The 19,731-nt window shown below is 38.9% G+C and overlaps 1 pseudogene; it reads right to left on the bottom strand.

Annotated features, from left to right (window-relative positions):
• Nucleotides 1-19,731, bottom strand: part of LOC103737693 — a 48,263-nt pseudogene that overhangs the window by 21,357 nt on the left and 7,175 nt on the right.

Here is a 19,731-nt window from a genome sequence, read left to right on the forward strand (position 1 = left end):
GAGGAAAACAAGTCACATAAATGAAAACCCATCAGAATTACAGCTGACTTTTCAGTGCAAACTATGAAAGCCAGAAGAGCCTGGCCCAAAGAATCCACAATTCTAAAACAACATGAATGCCAACCTGGACTACTTTACCATGCAAAATTATCTATCATAGTCGAAGGGGAATGGAAAATTTTCCATGTCATGAATAGACATATCATAAAAAGAATTCACGTCCACCAGACCAGCCTTACAGAGAATACTTGAAGCAATGCAAAGGACTGTGATATATAATTAGCGGAAACACAAAATAGGGCCACAAACACCAAGAAGTTAAAATAACAGTATCCAATATACATCTTTCAACAATTTAAAAAAAAAAAGAATTCACGTCCACCAGACCAGCCTTACAGAGAATACTTGAAGCAATGCAAAGGACTGTGATATATAATTAGCGGAAACACAAAATAGGGCCACAAACACCAAGAAGTTAAAATAACAGTATCCAATATACATCTTTCAACAATAACACTAAATATCAATGGTCTCAACTCCTCTATCAAAAGACACAGGCAAGCTGAATGGATCAAGAAAGAAAACTCATCTTTTTCTTGTCTTCAAGAAATTCATCTCACCTTCAAGGATAGACCTTAGGTTTAAGGAGAGAACAAAATATCCCAAGCAAATGTCTCTAAGAAAAAGGCAGGTGTTGCAGTTGTAATATCTGACAAAATAGACTACAAATTAAAACTAATCGGGAGAGATAGAGAGGGTCACTTCTTTCTAATCAAAAGAGCAATTGATCAGGAAGATATTAAAATCATGAACATATATGCACCAAACTCTGGTGCACCCAATTTAATAAATATAGGACTCCAGGACTATAAAACACAGATTAACCCCAACCCAGTAATAGTAGGTGACTTCAGTACCCTGCTATCTTCAATAGGTAAGTCAACCAGAAAAGAATAAACCCAGAGACAGCTGAATTAAATGACATCTTACATGAAATGGATCTAACAGACATCTATAGAATATTCCACTCAAGCACTAAAGGCTTTCTACTCAGCAGTTCATGTAAGTTTTTCTAAAATTGACCACACTCTGGGACACAAAACAAATCTCAACAAATGCAAAAAAAGAAATAATTCCATGCCTTCTATATCAGAACACAGTGCAACAAAGCTTATAATCAACACAAAAGAAGCTCTAACAACTATTCAAACTCATGGAGATTAAACAACACAGTCCTAAATGATGAATGGGTCAAAGAAGAAATGAAGAAATAAATAAAAGTACTCCAGGAGCTAATAAAAATGGGAATACAACACAACAAAACCTCTGGGACACTTTAAAAGCTGTCCTAAGAGGGAAGTTTATAGCTCTTAGTGCTACATTAAAAAATCAGAAAAAACACATGTAAATGACCTAACACTACAATTCAAGACTCTGGAAAGGCAAGAACAAACCAACCCCTTCTAGTAGATGAGAAGAAATAACAAAAATCAGAGCAGAAGTTAAAGAAATAGAAACAAAGAAAAAAATGCACACACGCACAAATAAAATCAATCTAAAAGTTGGTCCTTTGAAAAGTTAAACAAGATAGACAGACCCTTAGGCCAGTAAACCAAACAAAAGAACAAAACAAACCCAAATTAACAAAATCAGAGATGAACGGGGAAACCACAACAGACACCAGGAAAAACCCAGGATATTGTAAGGGAATACTTGAAATCTTTTGAGCATATGAGGAAGTCTGGGGATTATCACGTCACAGCTGTGGAAGTCGTGACTCTAGGACAAACTGTGGCTACCGCAACTCTGATAATAAAGCGTAAATTTATCCATTCCTGGGCTAAGAGAGGAAGAGTAGAGACATTGTTAGTGACGAATGCAGAGCAAAACAGCTTGGCAAACATTATCAACTCTCACTTTGCTAAGCAAGAAACTGAACTGCTACAAGTTTGCTCTTGAATGTCTACCACAAATTGTTGGTTTCTGCAAAAAGTTTGGATATACATTATCTGAAGAAAACTACATGTCAGAATACCTAAAGTAAAAATACAGTTGTCAAAGAAATCAATGCTACAAGGCTTTAGAACTAAAATGTTTTTGTTGCTGCAGCCCAGTGACCTCCCTAAGTACTAGACTGAAAAATAAACATTATAATACTGCAAGTATGGTATTGAAAGATTACTCTGGGCTGGCAGGACAACTTAGTCTAGGTTACAAACAATTATGATAAATATATTTTTACCTTGAGTCTTTTCTTGCATTGTGTTTTTCTAAAGTTTGGCTTCATTTCTTGGTAGTCAAGAGCATGGTAGTGAAGAGTTATGTCTGCTCTCTGTGCTCCTCATTTTTAAAAAACTATATTGAATAGGCTGTTTCTTATCATATTCATGAAATTATTTTTGCTTCAGAGAAGCATCTAACTACACTTGAGTGTATCATTTCTCAAATATTACATGAAATTGGACACAGTCATTATGACTATATTTGCATATCTAAATATTTGATCCTGGTACATACAACCTAGGCAGCCTTTTAAAGTAGAAGAAATGAAAATTAACTTATAAATGTGACAGGGTACAAGGAACAGTGTAAATGTTTTACTAAATGTCTGTACAGGTCTACACAGATAATGTACTACCTGACTCATCTGTCAAATACAATTACTAATTTGTTTAAATTACCCAAAAGAAAATATAATGGAGTGCCTAAGGTACTTTAAAAGTGAATTAGTGGGCCCGGCATGGTGGCACACGCCTTTAGTCCCAGCACTCAGGAGGCAGAGGCAGGCGGATGTCTGTGAGTTCAAGGCCAGCCTGGGGCTATATAGCCTATATAGCGAGTTCAGGCCAGCTGGGGCTACAGGGAGACTCTGTCTCAAAAAGGCCAAAAAAAAACTTGAATTAGCAGCTCTCAGCAAAGGTACTCTCACTCCATTTTTTCTTATCGTGGGTATCGGAAACCTTTCTTCTGAGTCACATCTTTATGAAACATATACAAAATCGAGTAAAATATTTTAAAATGTATGGCATTGCTTTTGTCACATCCTTAGAATGATGGAAGTTTTTCTATTCAATGTGATTATACTGGTACTATTATATGGTCACTGTGTCCTGTTTCAGTTTTATTTTAATGATTTTTTAAGGTTGAAAAAATAGAAACTTTATTAATGGTTCTAATCTTTTGCATTCCATGTTATTACATTAAGTGTGTTTATATTAATAGTTGTTCATGTGAAAAAAAATCTATACTCCATTAAATTAGAACATCTAAAAGAAATGAATGAATTTCTAAAGTCATGGACACCACCAAAGTTAAACCAAGAAGACATCAACAGCTTAAACAGGTGCATTATAAATAAGGAAATTGAAACAGTGATACAAAACCTCCTTACGAAAAAAGCCCACACCCAGATAAATTCACAGCAGAATTCTACAAGTCATTCAAAGAACTACAACCAATCCTGCTTAAATTATTCAAAACAACAGAAACAAAGGGAGAACTCCCAGACTCCGTCTGTGAAACCAGTATCACTCTAATACCAAAACCAGGTAAAGACACAACAACAAAAAAGGAAAGAAAAGAAAAAGAAAACTATAAGTCCAAATCCCTAATGCGCATAGATGCAAAGATACTCAACAACAAAAAAAAAACTTGCAAACCACGTTCAGACACACATCAAAAAGATCATCCACTACAATCAAGTCAGCTTTATTCCAGAGGTGCAGGGATGGCTTAATATAAGTAAGTCAATAAATGTAATAAAACATATAAATGAACTTAAAGATGAACATGTTCATCTCAGTAGATGTAGAAAAGGCCTTTGACAAAATTCAGTATACATTCATGTTAAAAGTCCTAGAAGTAGGAGCTGGAGAGATGGCTCAGCGGTTAAGAGCACTGACTGCCCTTGCAGAGGACCCGGATTTAATTCCCAGCACCTACATGGCAGCTACAAACCGTTCTTAACTCCAGTTCCAGGGGAATTCAAAGCCTTCTTCTAACCGCAGCATTGCACGACACGGGTACACTCACACACAAGCAGGCAATACACTCATACACATAAAATAAGAATAATAAATAAAATATTTTTTGAAAGTCCTAGAAGTAATTGGTCTGGAGGGAACATATCTCGACATAATTAAAACTATATACAACAAACCCATAGCCAACATCCTTGTCGATGGAGAAAAACTGGAAGCATTCCCATTAAAATCAGGAACCAGACAGGGCTGTCCGCTATGTCTACTCCCTCACAATATAGTTCTTGAAACTCTTGCAAGAGCAATAAGACAAAAGAAGGAAATTAAAAGTGTTTATTGGAAAAGAGATCAAATTATCACTATTTGAAGACGATATGATATTACACATAAAAATCCCACAAATTCTATCAGAAAACTACTAGAAATGATTAACACTGTCAGTAAAGTGGCAGGTTGCAAAATCAACTTACGAAAACCAGTAGCCATAGGGCTGGATAGATTGCTCAGTGGTTAAGAGCACTGACTACTCTTGCAGAGGACCCAGGTTTGATTCCCAGTACCCACATGACAGCTAACAACCATCTGTAACTCCAGTTCCAGGGAATCTGATGCCCTCTTCTGATCTCCATGGCCATTGCACAATAGGGTGCACTTACACAACGCAGGCAATACATTCATACACATAAAATAAAATAAAAATAATAAATTATTTTTTAATTGGTAGCCTTTCTATATACCAATAACAAACAATCAGAAAAAGCATTCAAGGAAACCTTCCCATTCACAATAACCTCAAAAAAAAATATTTAGGAATAAACCTAACCAAACACGCTAAAGATCTCTACAATGAAAATTTCAAATCTTTAAAGAGATAAAGGAAGATACCAGGAGATGGAAGGACCTACCACGCTCATGATTGGTAGAATTAATATTGTGACAATGACCATCTTACCAAAAGCAATCTATCAATTCAATGCAATGTCAATCAAAATACCCACAACATTCTTCACGGAGCTAGAAAAAAAAAAATCACCCTACAATTCATATGGAATCACAGAAGACCCTGAATAGCCAAAGCAATCTTGGGCAAAAAGAGCAATGCTGGGGGATCACCATACCAGATCTCAAAATATATTACAGAGCTATAGTCATAAAAACATTATGGTACTAGCACAAAAATAGACACATAGATAATGGAACACAACAGAAGACCCAAACACGAGTACATGCAATTTCAGCCACCTTATATATTTGACAAAGGTGCCAAGACATACAATGGAGGAAAGACAGCATCTTCAACAATGTAGAACAATGAAATTAGCCCCTTATCTTTCACCGTTCACGAGTCAACTCCAAATGGATCAAAGACCTCACTACAAAACCTGAAACTCTGAAACTGCTAGAAGAAAACATAGGGAGCACCCTCCAAGACATAGGTATAGGAAAAGACTTTCCAAGTCAGACATCAACTGCTCAGGCATTAAGGTCAACAATCAGTGAGTGGGACCTCATTAACCTACAAAAAGTCTGTACAGCAAAAGAAACCAATGAAGGAAGTGAAGAGGAAACCCACTGAGCGGGAGAAATTCCCTTACCAGCTACACATTTGACAGAGAATTAACATCTAGAATATACAAAGAACTCAAAAAACAAAGAAACAAGAAAAAAAAATGACCCAATAAAAAGATGGGTGATAGACCTGAACAGAGATTTCTCAATCAAAGAAACATGAAGTCTAGTGGGGGGATGGGGAGGCAAAGATGGGGGAAGGGGTCTAAATTTGATTAAAAACTATTGCATGAAATTACAAAAACTCAATTAAAAATTGTAAAGAAAACAAAAGGAATGAAAATGGCTAAAAACCATCTTTAAAGGGCTCAACATCCTTAATAATTAGAGAAAAGCAGATTAAAAACCACGTTAAGATTCCATCTTACCCCAGTCAGACTGACTAAAATCAAGAGAATGAAAAACACCAAATGCCAGTGAGGATGTGGACAAATAGGAACATTCATTCACTGCTGGTGGGAATGCAAAGTTGTGCAAGCACTAAGGAAAGCAGTGTGGAGAACTCTCAATCCAGTGATACCACTCCTTGGCATATACCCAAAGGACTCATCATACTGTAGAGACACCTGCACATCCATGTTTGGTGCTGCTGTCTTCACAATAGCTAAGAAATGGAAACAACCTAAATGTTTCTCAAATGAAGAAAGGATAATGAAAATGTGGTAAATTTACACAATGGAGTTCTACTCCACAATAGGTAAATGGATGGAACTAGAGTATAAACCAACTTACTTTATACTAAGTAAAGTAACACAAACGCAGAAAAGCAAGTGTTGTATGTTGTCCCTCAATTTCAGATTGCAGTGACAATCCCTTATATGTGAATATACATCCTGATGTAACAACAGGAGCCAGGAAAATGGAAACACAGAGGTAAAGGAAAACAAAGAATCCAAAGGAGGGGGATAGTAGGAACAGACGTTATCAGGGGGAGGTGGGGAAAGTGGGAATGTACGGCTAGGAGGGAATATATGGTGGGGCAGGAGGGAACTCAGGAAAGGGGAGATGGTGGGAAACAGGTGGTATTGGGGGAAGGAGGGGATAACGGGGATGCTTGGACTCAGGAGGGAGGAGGTAGGCCAGATTGGGAGGAGAGACAGTAGAGATGAATAGATCTTGGGGAGCTAGGGAAGTCAGAGGGAAATGTGTTGCCTCTAAAACCTCCTGAGAAATGTACATATGGTGTCAGAATATTAGTGCATATGTATACCTGGAAGATGTATGGCAAAAAACACAGCGCCAGACGAGAGAGACCTCCCTTTGAGTGGTTTGTCAGAGTAGTCCAAGAGACTCCCAAAATAACACAGGCTATTGTCAGATCTCTTGATCATCTCCCAGAAATGGAAGATAAGACCCTACTGCTGAAGACAGGACATACTTTAGACACAGGACTTGGAGCAATGGACCAGGAACTGTCCTGGAAGCCTTCTATCCGAAGTCTAGCTCTCATAGTTCTGGAGGACACTATGCAAGCTGCTAAGGGAGAAAAATCAATCAATGATACAACCTAGTCCTAAAGCCTAATAACCATAATGACCGTCACAGCAAACTACCTCTACTGGCCCAGTAGTGGCACTGTTATGGGGGAGCGGTAATCAACAGCTATCTAACTGTACTTAAAGCCCTCTTAGTGGGAGTGAGCTCACAGGTGGTACTGTAAAAACAGCCAAATACACGTGGCTGGAGAGGTCATAGATCCTAGAGAAAACCCTATCTCTGTCTTATCTCTAGACAAATGAAATTTCTTATCATATGTTAAATATTGATTCTTATATTTATAGACCAGCATACTGTATGCCACTCATCAATGAAGCTTCTTTTTGCAACAGATGGAGGCTACTGCAGAACCCCACAACTGGTCAGACACGGAAAATATACATCTGAGAGATGCCCAGTCCTTAGAATGGGGGGAAGGGGATAGAGAGAAAACTAGTGCATCCCTCAACTCTCACCAGTGAAGCTTCCTTATATAACACAGTGTGATGCACACAAAAGGCCACAACTGGCCAACTTTTAAAGAATAAGAGATTGCAGAGTGTGGGTCCCTGGATAGGACTTGTATATCAAACTTTTCCCACCCACAGGTCAGGGGCCATTGCAGAAGAGGGGGCAGAAAGATTGTAAGAGCCACAGTTGGTCCATGAACATAGGGAAACAAAGGTTTTCAGGTCACTGAAAGCTTGCACATGGCAATGGTGGTATCCAGCACAGGACCCATGCCAACTCAATCAGACAAGGGCCCAGAGTGGAGTGAGGGAAATGGGTGGCAGATCAGCCCTAGTCTGGGAACTATTGGAGACTGCTTACTAGTAAGTGAGGGAGAGTAGGCCTTAGATAGGTTGACTAGACTCCAGTGGATGAATTTACACCTAAGGACATCTGAGAACAAATGCTTGACTGGACAGGACTTATCACATATGGCAGAATACATGGGATCCAGTGTCGGGGAGCAGGGTTCATAGATGAGGAAGGTGGCCTAAGTTTTATTAAGGGCTATTGTATGAAATGTACAAGAACTCAATAAAAAACTATTTTAGCCGGGCGTGGTGCCACACACCTTTCATCTAGCACTTGGGAGGCAGAGGCAGGTGGATCTCTGTGAGTTCAAGGCCAGCCTGGTCTACATAGTGAGTTCCAGGCCAGCTGTGGCTACAGGGAGACCCTGTCTCAAAAAGACCAAAAAAAAACTGTTGTAAAGAAATGAATTTCTAGATGAATACAACATATCAAAATTAAACCAAGATGAAATAAATAATACAAATAGATCCCTAAGCCAGGCATGGTGGCACATACCTTTAACCCCAGCAGTCAAGAGACAGAGGCTGACAGTGCGTGTGAGGCCACCATGGTCTACATAGTGACTTTCAGGCCAGCCAAGGTTCAAAGTGATACTTTATTTCAAAATTAGAAAAAAAAAAAAAACAGATCTGTAACAAAATGAGGGTGAAGCAGTGATAAAGTCTCCTAACTCCAAAGGCCCAGGACCAGATTGATCAGGTTGATTTAACACAGGCTTCTGCCAGAACGTCAAAGAAGAGCTAATACCAATCCTATACAAATTATTCCATAGCATAGGAAAGATGGATTTCAAGCTCTTTTTATGAATCCATTATTACCATAATACCGAAATTGGGTAACGACATGGGAAAAAGAAAGAAAATTACAGACTGATCTCCCTGATGGACGTAGATACAAAAATTCTCAATAAAATATTGGCAAAATAACTTCAAGATCATATCAAAAAGAGCACTTATCATGATCAAGTTGGCTTTATTCTAGAGATGCAGGGATGGTTCAACGTGGGTAAATCAACAAATGTTATCTATTACTTAAATACACTCAAAGACAGAATGCTCATGATTATCTCATTAGGTAAAGAAAGTGCTTTGACAAAAATCTGATATCCCAGGGCTGGAGAGGTGGCTCAGAGGTTAAGAGCACTGGCTATTCTTTCAGGTAACCCAGGTTTGTTTCCTAGCACCAATGTGCCAACTAACAATCACTCCAGTTCCAGGATATCCCTGTGGGCACTGCATCACATGATGACTGCTGACGGACAGTCACTTTTCTTTGGGAGTGCGGTCACTGGTGGGTTCCTCACACCCCAGTGGATGATCCTAACTGGACTAAGTAGGAAAATAAATAATAAATAATAAGGACATGACGTGAAAGGGAGGTACAATGGAGGATCCTGGAGAAAGGCCACAACAGAGGAAACATGAGGGGTGGATGTGATCACGATACACTGCATACATGTATAAATTTTCAAGGAATACATAAACATTAAAACTTAACAAAACATATTTTGTCTAGATATATAATAAAATTTTTTAACTTTCAAAATAAAGAGGAAAGGAGGGGTATACAAAGAGAAAATGAGCTAAGTAGGCCATCCTGCCTTCAGCCTTAAACTGGAGAAATATGCTCTTCCTTTATGAAATAGTAATGGAAATAAATTTGTTTTTTTTAATTTATTATTTTTATTTTCTATGTATACGTGTATTGCCTGATTCTAAGTAAGTGTACTCATGTCATGCAATGCCCACAGAGGTCAGAAGAGGCTGTCGGAGTCCCTGGGACTGGGGTTACGGACAGTTGTTAGCTGCCATGTGAGTGCTGGGCTTCGAACCCGGGTCTTCTGCAAGAACAACCAGTGTTCTTAACTGCTGAGCCATCTCTCCAGCCCCAATAAATTTGCTTTTTAAGCCTTCCATTCATATCACCTGCAAAGACAAAAGTCACCAAGATGCTCAGATTACTTTCTTGAAAAGCCATTTATATAACTAAAGACCACAGTGAGGTAGTCTAAGCTTTCCTGTAGAAAGGAAAACATTTTTGGAAAAATTCTATTATCACCTGGACAATTCTATTATCACCAGGCTTGATAGCAAAGGTAGGCAGAAAGACCAAGCAAGGCTTCACTGCTACTGCCTCTTTTTACAGTTTTTCTAGCAAATACAATTAACTTATGCAAAATAAAATTTGCATATCAATTATTGCATATTTACTGTAATTATACCATATCTAATATTTTGGATACACCCACTAAAATTATTTTTTATTTATTCACAAGATGAATATATTTGGATATTATTCATTCTATCCAATTATGAAATAAAAAACAGAACTTGCAGTTAAACAGAATTCTTTTAATATTTTATTTATTATTTTTATTTTATGTGCATGAGTGTTATGCCTGCACGTAGTTAAGTGCACCTGTGTCATGCAATACCCACAGAGGACAGAAGAGGCTGTCGGATCCCCTGGGACTGGAGTTACGGACAGTTGTTAGCTGCCATGTGGGTGCTGGGATTCGAACCCAGGTCTTCTGCAAGAACAGTCAGTGTTCTTAACCACTGAGCCATCTCTCCAGCCCCGTGAAATTTTTTATAAACAATGAATGTTCTTCAGCACAACAATATCTCTTGCCACACTTGGGTATAATTTTATAAAAATGCTTAGTGTTCATGGTAAATTCAAGTTGAATCGGTCTAGTCTCATCAGCTTTATGTGACACGTCTGCTTGTTCTTCTCTTGTTACACATAGATACAAAGAGTAGAGCACATCATCAGCTGTATCCCAAGGACAACATGCATTTCTTATGTCCTGATTCCCTGTCCATTCTCATTCCAGGATTCCATAAGACAGAGGAGGAAAGGAAGCTCATACCTTGTGGGTAGAAGTAAGAAAAATAATGGGACAGACATCGTCAGCTGGAGGTGGTGCCAGTTTCGAATTGCAAATGCCAGTCCTCCCAATAGTGCCTGTCCAATACCGCCAGCACATAATATGAGTGCCATCATCAGGGCCTGGAATTTAGGCCTTGTCCATCCTACCACTGGGGGGAGGGGGAATGAATCTTGACTTCAACAAAGGTGTGATATCCAGGGTCCAAATCAATGCTTGCACAATGTCCAGCCTCAAAAGCTTTGACTTACTGAGCAAAATAATATTTGTTGTGATGCACGAGGAAGAAATCCCAGCCAGAAAGCGCAGTAAGCAGGAGGTGAGGAAAGTAGGAGCAAATGCTGCTCAGCTTCCAGTGATGGCTATTTGCAGTAAGGCACATGTGAAAGTTAATTTCCTTCCAAATCTGAGGGAACAGGAAAGATTTGATTATGGGGACAATAACAGTATCACAAAAATTGAAGACAGGAAGCACTGAAATTATAAATAATCAAGAAGTAACTAAGAGTATATATAGCCTCCAAAGCAACTTTCTGTGTTTCTAAATAAACACTGCGTATACCAAAGATTTTTCAATTTGTTACCAGTATTTTTCCTACTGATCCAAGCCATATATCACAGGATATAATACTGGGATTTTTAACACATCATAAATACCTCATTAGTAAAGTCTGCATTTGGCTTGTGTATTCATTACTTGTTTCATTGTTGTGACAAAATACTTGATAGAATCAAGAGTTAACAGAGAAAAGATTCATTTTGGCTCCTAGTTTCAGAAGGTACAGAACAAGAGCTAAGAGCTAAGTGTGATGTCTCACGCCTGTAAGCTCAATATTAAGGAGGCTTAGACTAAGGCTTGGCATGAGTTCTATGCCAGCTTGCGATAGTGAATGAGACTCTGTCTCAAAATGAACAGTAACAAAAAAAAGTGATTTAAATGTGTGCAAACATAAAAAAAAATCACACTTTGTAAAACATTAATTAGAAAAGTATAGATAACTCTTGTGGTTTTGATGTAAAATGTCCCCCAAATATTTACAAGCTGAAACATTTGGTCCCCAGTTGGTGGCACTGTTCTAGAACCTTTGGGAAACAGGGCTTCACTGGAGGCAGTGGTTCTCTGGGGAGTTTGCCTTGAGACCACCTGGTACCAGTTCCAATCCATTCTCTGTATCCTGTTCTACAGATACATGAGCAGGCAGCCTGGAGCCCTTTCCACCACAACCATGCCTTCCCCATTGTGACGACTGTGCCTCAAGTATGTGCCAAAAGGAAAAAAGGAAAAACGAAAAAAAATCTTTCCTTCATTTGCTCTTGCCGGGAATTTATTAACAGAGATGAGAAAAATAATTCATAAATTAACACAACAGGATACTGGGATGCTTTGTGATTACAAAATCAGGCAATGGCTATTAAAGATTCCTTATATGTATAAAAGCAATTCTTTCATTAGCTTTTTCTCACTATTTTAAATTTCAACCTTTTGATTATAACGTGCCCTTCTGTAGGTCTTTGAGTTACCTATTCAGATCTGAGCTTCTTGACGTGTGTACTGAACTAGCTGCAGTGCTCTTTTTCTTGTCATATTTGTTACTTTTGTATTCTTATAAAAACTGGTATTTGGTTATTGCAATGTAGAAATTCCACAGTTCGGATTCTCTTTCAGAGACTGTTCTTGAATTGTTTTATTGTTGAAAGATCATACTCTCTTTTAAGACTTTACCAACCTGTTTTTACAAAGACTATTTATTGTCCTATGTTGTCATGAATTCTGTTTCTTTACATCATGCTATGTAAAATTTGACACCTATGTCCTGGAATGTCAGCATATCTTTACACACACACACACACACACACACACACACACACACACACATACTTTTTTAAGATTGGCATTTACTGTGACACTCCTTCAAGACTAAGTAAATATTCCTTTAATGCTAGAGATCATTTGACATATAAGATTAAGATCTCCATGTTGTTTAAACACACCTGTCTCATCAGATCACATGCGTAGCTCTCTACATTCACACATACATCTGGCGGATTAATTAAAAATAAAATTACAGAGTAAATTAACTATATCACATGTGAAAAGACTCACAATGTCAATGAAAAAATAGAGATGACAAAAGTGAATTCAAAATAAAGATCTAAATTTAACTAGTTCTTTGAATAAATGAAAGAAAATGATCAATTAACATATTCCATGTAAACTGTAAGAATAAGGTGCTGCCCACAAGGTAGAGAGACAACTGAGGAAGAGGAGGCAGAAAGAGCAGAGGTTGAGGAGGGCTGGAGTGAAACAGTCTTCTGGACACAGCAGGACCATTGTACTCATGATGTGTTTGCCTACACAAGGCCTATACTGGATCAAGCCAGACAACATTCCAGCATGGAGGGGATGGGGGTCAAGAGCCTCCAGCTTTCACTGAGGAGCTATTGATAGCTGATGGCTTCTGGGGGAGGGATAGTCAGTTTTCTTTAAGGGCATAGCCCCTGCTTAAAGAAGGTCATACTCCAGTGAATGGCCCCACATCCAGGAATATATGGGCAGTACATATTAGAATCTGTGCATTTTTTTTCTTTTTTTATTGAATTTTCATGTATGCAGTACAGAACAACTTAATCATCTTTACACCCCCTTCCCCACTGCCATCCTCCCATAGCTCCCCACCCCACTGGAATTCATACATTCTGTCATTTGTGTTAAGGTCTATCATGTCAAGTTAGTGTCCCCAGACATCCCTCAGTGCAAGTTCATTCACTGAGGGCTAGTCAGTCTATCTAATGTCCCTCCCTTTAAGATCAGCTCTTCCTACATGCAAGCAATATACTCATACACATAAAAATAATAAATAAAATATTTAAAAAAGAAGACACAAAGTTGAGTGGGGATGTGGGGTGGATCTGGAAGGAGTTAGAGGAGGAATGGGGTGAATATGATCAAAATGCATTGTACTCATGTATGAAATTCTCAAAACTTAGTAAAAATATTGTTAAAAGGATAAATGGCTGAAAAGGCTACATTCATATCAGACAGACACCAATTTTAGAACAGATGTGGTGGTGCACACCAGCAGTTCCAGATCTTGGGAGCTTGACGCACAATTATGATTTGAAGGCCATGCTAGGACACACGCAAAGTTTAAGACCAATGTGGGCTGCATAGTGAATCACTGTGGGGACATCTGTCTCCCCGTGTTTCCTCCAACCTCAGCTTTGGCGGCCATCCTGGTCATTGTACTCCCAGGGGAAAGTAACTCATATGTGCCCAGGTAGAGCAAGTTGTCAGTTTATTTTGAATATACAGTTAGCAAAAACAGAAATTATTATCCAGAGTAGAGAACACACTGAGCCAAAGAGCAATGGACGGACGGTCTGCCTCTAGTATCTGAACTTGTAAGTCTTAATCTACCATTTTTCTTCACCTTGCTCTCCCCTGGGTTTATCTTGGGTATTCTCCTTCCTGGAAAGGAAGAGACTTTCTTAGAAGCTGTCTTTACCCACAATTCAGTCTGTTACAATTATATTCACAGCCGAGCATGGTGGCACACGCCTTTAATCCCAGCACTTGGGAGGCAGAGGCAGGCGGATCTTTGTGGGTTCGAGGCCAGCCTGGTCTACATAGTGAGTTCCAGGACAGCTGGGGCTACGGGGACACCCTGTCTCAAAAAGACAAAAAAAATGCAATTATATGCATGAATATGCATAAAGTTGGAGTTGTAAGTATTCAGAAAGCTCAGGATTTATTAGGGCAAAAGGCAAAGGTACCTTGTGCATGATCCTTAGAGAGAATCTCTGTGAGATCCAGTGAGAACCAACTGAGACCAGCTTCGTTGGTTTTCCAGAGCCATTTCTTCCTCTTGTCTGGTTAGCTTGGCTATCTCATACACAAATGCAAACTTCATTTATCTTTTCCAGTGTTCCTAGTGTTAGAAACACTTTTACCCCTAACATCTTTTTAACCCTAATAATTCTAGAACATGGGAAGTTGAGGCATGAATATCATGATTTCAAGACAACCTTGGAACATATATAGAGGTCAGTATGTGCAACATAGTGAGACACCTTTTTTAATATTTTATTTAGTTATAATTTTTATTTCATGTGTATGAGTGTGTATGTAGGTAAGTGCGCCAGTGTTATGCAACGCCCACAGAAGACAGAAGAGGACGTCAGATCCCCTGGAACTGGAGTTACGGACAGTTGTTAGCTGCCATGTGGGTACTGGGATTTGAACCTGCGTCTTCTGCAGGAACAACCAGTGTTCTTAACCGCTGAGCCATCTCTCCAGCCCTTGCTTATCTTTTTTTTATTCTATGTGTATGTGTGTATTGCCTGCATGTAGGTAAGTGCACCCATGTTGATCAACGCCCGCGGAGGTTGGAAGAGGCCGTCAGAGCCACGGACAGTTTTTAGCTGCCATGTGGGTGCTGGGATTTGAACCCGGGTCTTCTGCAAGAACAACCAGTGTTCTGAACCACTGAGCCATCCCTTCAGCCCCTGAGACACATTCTTTTAAAAACATAAAACCCACAAACAATATTTAATAAGTGTTCGTTGAGGAAAAGGGGCACAAATTATAATGGTAATCTCTCAAATTTACATTTATATTAACAGTCCTTTCAAATACACAAAACAAAAACTAAAAATTAAAGGAAAAATAGTTTAACAAACTGATTTTAAAATGACTCTCTCAGTAACCAACAAAATACAGAGAATATACAAGACTCAAGATATTTGAATGAACAATACTCCCAACCAAAATAATTGATATTCATACAGCACTGCACCCATGAACAGCAGGTTATATACTTGCTATGGTCTGAATGTATTCCTCTAGGATTCATACTTGAAAAATCACTAGCCGATATGATAGTTCTAAGAGGAGTCTTTCAAATTTCATTAATTATGAGAGTAGACACAAAAGTCAGAATGTTATCATCAAGAAATCTGACAAGGGGCTGGAGAGATGGCTCAGCAGTGAAGGGCGCTGGCTGCTCTTGTAGAGGACCCAGGCTCAGTTCCCAGCACCAGCATGGGCACTAACAACCATCCGAAATTCCAGTTCCAGGGGAATCAGATGCCCTCTGCTGACCTCTGTGGGCATTGCATAACACGGGTGCGCTTATACCTGTGCAGGCATAACACTCATACACATAAAGTAAAAATAATAAATAAAATATTTTTTAATCTGACAAGAAATGATGGAGGTGTTGTGGGCGGAGACAATACAACCATTATGAAAATCAGTATGGAGGTTCCTCAAAAAATTAAAACCAGAACTGCCATATGACTATCTATACCACCTTTGGGCATACACCCAAAGGACTCTATATCCTACTACAAAGACTTCACATCCATGCTTATTGCTGCTGTATTCATGGTAACAAGGAAACTGAACCAGTTCAGGTGTCCATTGACAGATGAATGGATAAAGAATATGTGATATATACAATGGAATATTTTTTCAGCTATAAAGAAAAATAAAATCATGGCATTTGCATAAAAATGAGTGATTCCAGAAAGCATAATATTTAGTGAGGTGATCATAACTCAGAGAGAAAAAAACTGCGTATGCTCTCTCATATACAGATCCTAGCCTCTAATGTATGCATGTGCTGTGTGACTTTATTCCTGGGGAAATTTGAACCAGCATCTACTCACCCCAGATACAGAAACAATGAGAGACAAGTAAGGATATCACCAAAATCCAACTTGGTGAACCAATGAATTTTGTTACTTATGGGAGCAGGCATGATCCAAAAACAGCTGCATCACCAAAATTCACCTCACAATGAGTGATGGTTCTTGAAAGCTGTAAACCTGGAGCCCTCTGCACAACCTGCAGGCAGTGTGACAGGTTGGAGAGTGCCTCTTCCGAGCAACTCCGTTGGTCTGAGAGTATCACAACAATCCTCACTGCTTACATACATTCTGGTGGGGGAGGAGCCTACTGAATCTGGTCAATTTCAGGGAATTCCTGAAGCCTTTGAGTTGTTTGCTTCTTCACTTTAAGGAGCTTCCCTGCAGAATGGAATGTTTCATCTCCCCTTAGAAAATCCTGTGTCTTAACAAGCTTCCCTCCCAGATGGACAGTTTTATCTTGGAGGAAATTGACAAAACACCAACACGTATATATGCAAGCAGATGTAAATATGGGTAAAGTCTGAAAATCTGGAAAGGACACCAGGAAAGGATAACATTAGGGAGGAGCAAGGATACATGAGACATGAAAGAGGAAAAGAATCTGGTGGGACGGTAACAAGAGGGAAAAGGGGTGGTGGTAGAGAGAGCCACAAAAACATACTTTGAAAAACATCATGATGGTGTGTAGCATATGATGATCTTTTGTAAAAATGACATTAAGGGGGAAAGAGAGTAAAAGGAGGATTTAAGAATGGATATAATCAAGATACATTGCTTACATGTATGAAATTGTAAAAGGACAGATAAAAGATCATCTATTCTTAAAAAATTATGAGAGTGGTGCCCTTATTAATGGGATTCATGGCCTTATAAAAGAAGGGCAAGGCCAGTGAGATGGTGATGGTTCAGTGAGGAAAGGAACTTGCAGGGCAAGGCTGGCAACTCAAGTATGAGCTCTAGGACCCACGTAGAGATGAGAGGAAATAACTGACCACAAAGTTGTCCTCTGACCTCCATATGCAAGCTGTGATGTGCATACCTGCAGATACACATCGTCACACACACACACAGGCACAAATAATAAGTTTTTAAAGTTAAAGTAAAAGAAGAGCCAGGGAATTCTGCAATTTGCACCATGGGAGTGCCCAGTGCTTGCCTCTGCTGCCATGTGGAAATGCAGCAACTTGCTTGGCAGAAATGGTTATCATTTCAAAAGATGTTTTCAGGCACAGACTCCAACTACTATAAAACAGATTGTGATTCCAGTTGCCATTAAATGAGTTACTTCACATATCTAAAAATGTGACCTTTAGAAAGCTACTTTGGCAGAAGCAAAAATCAAGATGACTGGCATAACACACCACCAGTGGCACACTGCCATGTATTCCACGGGCCTCAAAGGACATTCTGTCCACAGCCCTTGAGTAACTAAGTAAGATGTGATGTCTCTTCTCTATACACCACAGCTGTTCAAGTGCAGTGTCTAGGACAGAGGAGGCACAGTGCCCCTGACCAAGAGGGACAATGTTGTTTTGCATATTAGGAAATTGAAGTAGGGTGAAACCAATGTGGTAAAACATGCTATAGTTAACTCTTTTTCATCTGTCTAAAGCACGGTGTGGCATCTTTCTAAACCCCAACATGAAACACCCCCATGTCTCATGGACATGCTATTTCTGTGTCCACATAGCACATGGACTTACAAACATGTCACTCATCACCCTGACTGAAATTTTCCATTTATGTCTGGAGATCGTTTAGGTCAAAGGTACACCTAGAAGAATATAATTTGAAGTGACTACTTCATAATTAATGAATAACTTATAAATGATTAAAATACATGTAGGGAGAGCTATGAACCAGAAACACTCACCTGTCTGTTAAACAGCCACCTGGGATGTTTCCTATGAACATACCAGATAAGAATAGAAATTTAGCTATTGAAGCCAGTGACTGAGATTCACACACCAGGTCCCACTGGAAGAGATGGAAACCAGCAAAGTAAAGCTTATCGCCTCTCCTTCAAATTCAATCAAAACATTTGAATGTGCCTTTCAAGCCCGCTTCCTCTCCAGCTTCTCATTTCAACGTTACATGACTTCTACCACCAAGGTCACAGCTTAAACATACTTTCCCCCAGGAATTTTCCCCTTATTCTATAGGTTAATGTTGCTATTACTCACTTGTAACCCATACTAAGAAGTTCTCAAATTTGACCATGTACTATAATAATTTAAGATTCTTAAAGAATTTACTGGATCCTATATATCAGTGCCCACCCTCTCATATGTGTTCTCTGGGGAGAAAGTCTGGCACGGACCTTATTTTATTTAGCTATTTATGTATTTTTGACAATCCTGAGGTTGTTGCCCAGGGTTTCATGCACAGGGGCAAGTACTCTACCAATTAAACCCATTTCAGCCTCTAAAAGAAGGTAAACTACTAACTATTAAGATTTTTTTTAGAGTACTAAAGATTGAATCCTGGGCCTTGTACAAGCCGTCCACTGCTTAGATACTCCCAGACAACCACTATGGTTTTACACAATCTCCAAGATATTTTTATTTTAAATCAAAGCTTAGTAATACTGTCTGATAATAATATTTTTTTTAATTTTTAAAAATGATTTATTTAATAACAACATACTTAGAAAAGAAGGTAAACTATTAAGATTTTTTTTAGAGTACTAAAGATTGAATCCTGGGCCTTGTACAAGCCGTCCACTGCTTAGATACTCCCAGAAAACCACTATGGTTTTACACAATCTCCAAGATATTTTTAATTTTTATCAAAGCTTAGTAATACTGTCTGATAATATTTTTTTTAATTTTTAAAAATGATTTATTTAACTCAGGTCTTCCAAAATGTCAGCTCCATGACAGTCAAGGAAAAATTGGAAAACTATCCCCATTCTAATTGAAGGAAAATGACAACTAAATTTAACACATGACTCTAGGTGCTAAAGTTTATTACTGGGACATCTGATGAAACAGAGTGGGGACTAAAGGTAGAATCGATAGTCAGGTATCAATGTTAATTTTCTGATTTTTTGATTACTGTATTGTGGTTATGTTAAAAATACGCACTTAGCACAGAAACCCACAACTGACCAATGTGCAGAAAACAAGAGGCTGCAGACTGCTCATCCCTGAATAGGACCCCTCTATCAAACTTCTGCTTCCCAAGGTTCAGAAATCATTGCAAAAGAAGGGGTGGAAAGATTGTAAGAGCCAAAGGTGGTGGATGACCACAACCAGACAGCTGGTGAATTACTCATATGAACTCAACAATGGTGACAGCATGTACAAGTCCCATGCAAGCCCAAACCAGACAAAACCCCAG

This window comes from Nannospalax galili, unplaced genomic scaffold (assembly GCF_000622305.1).
Source record: "Nannospalax galili isolate Female #2095 unplaced genomic scaffold, S.galili_v1.0 scaffold818, whole genome shotgun sequence".
Classification (NCBI taxonomy): Eukaryota; Metazoa; Chordata; class Mammalia; order Rodentia; family Spalacidae; genus Nannospalax; species Nannospalax galili.